The 1,598-nt window shown below is 51.6% G+C and overlaps 1 pseudogene; it reads left to right on the forward strand.

Annotated features, from left to right (window-relative positions):
* The first annotated feature begins 945 nt into the window (after positions 1–945).
* On the forward strand, positions 946–1,125 carry LOC135909394 (U2 spliceosomal RNA; annotated as a pseudogene).
* Positions 1,126–1,598: the final 473 nt, after the last annotated feature.

Here is a 1,598-nt window from a genome sequence, read left to right on the forward strand (position 1 = left end):
CTGACTGCACTGAAACCTTTTGCTCAATGGCTCACATGCTCTGGCGATGTCCCGCGTTGCCTAACGACTTCCTCTCCAGCGAAGCCGAGTGGGAGGAGGCCATCAGAAGCACGGTACTCCGAAAGCAAGCCCAGGCTATCCAGAGGGCCCAGGAAAGAGCGGAGCGTCACGGCGTTCTGTCCTTTACGTGGGCGCGGCCAGCGGCTACAATGGCCTCCCGTTAGGAGGTCCTGAAAGTAGCTCTTCAGGACTAAATAAAGTTCGTTGTCTGTCTCTCTGTCTGTCTGTCTGTCTGTCTGTCTGTCTGTCTGTCTGTCTGTCTGCAGCCCTATGAGCGAGAGAAAACTGAAGCCTGAAAACAAAAACAAATAATCAGTCACATTCCACACTGTAAAGGTGGATGACCAGCGAAGCTGTGAATGCGGGCCCCTAATGCAAACTGTCTATTGCCGTGCGTCAAACGCCGTATGCACATAAATGGAAGGCGAGGCGCGACTAGTCCACGATGTTCAGCCTCGGAAGATGATGCGGCACCGGGTGGTATACATACCCATGTATTCTTGCAAAACGCGGCACGACACCTCTCGTTGACGAATCCCGCCACGTAGAACAAAGACGCAACTCACCGCACTCCTAAGGCACACACTGCTTCACCGTAGCCAAGGGGATCGTGCGTTGGTCGACGTCCCGCAGTGCATGTTATGGTTGTAAGGTCCCTCGAAGCGGTCACACAGAACACGTACAGGCCACACAAAATTGGTTCCCCACAAACTCCCTCTGGAACCTGGCCCCTGCTCCAGTGAGAAGTTCCAAGCTTCCGGGAGCGTGGACGGTTCGCATTTCTTTCCGCCTCGCAGTCCTGGCGGGCAGCACGGGAGCGCGGAAGGAACGGAGATACGCAAGTGTTTGGAACGCCGACAAAGAGTGGCCGGTGCGAACGTAGACATGGCCGACGTAGGTCAAAGTGTAGCATCTGTTCTTACCAGCTTGGTATCTGATACGGATTGTGTTTGAACCTTGGATGTTAAACTTATTTTTGCAAGTTGACGGAGTGCTTAAAGCCGGCCTAACCTCCGCCGCGGGTCACACCAGCATTGTACTATCTTCGCGATCGGCCCACGTATAGAGAATAATTATCGATCTACACGGCTCGACAGACGCACGCAATTTCATCCAGAACCTATCCATACAAAGCATCGTTGTTAAACGATAGAAGTACTCAAAACACCTCAGGGATAATCTTTACGTTTCTCAGGGACGGAGGCTACACTACCATTCGCTACCACCCAACACCACATTCAGTTTCACGATGAGTTTGAAAAGTCAAGTTATTGCGCGCATAAAGTAACACAACCGACCAGACATTAAGCAGAAGTTCGCAACACAGCATTAATGAACTTGAAAAAGGGGGTACCAGCGAAACACAAAGGACGCGCACACAAGGAAAAAGTGTTAGACACGGACGGACGCTGGTCAAGGAAAAAAATGGCTGTGGCTTAGCTCATAGAGTTTCCTACAAAATTACTAGAGGGAACTCTGGCGCTAGTGTCTACGTGAGCTACAATGGGAGCGGTTGTCCCAGCATGGGAATTATGGGA

This window comes from Dermacentor albipictus, chromosome 1, assembly GCF_038994185.2.
Source record: "Dermacentor albipictus isolate Rhodes 1998 colony chromosome 1, USDA_Dalb.pri_finalv2, whole genome shotgun sequence".
NCBI lineage: Eukaryota > Metazoa > Arthropoda > Arachnida > Ixodida > Ixodidae > Dermacentor > Dermacentor albipictus.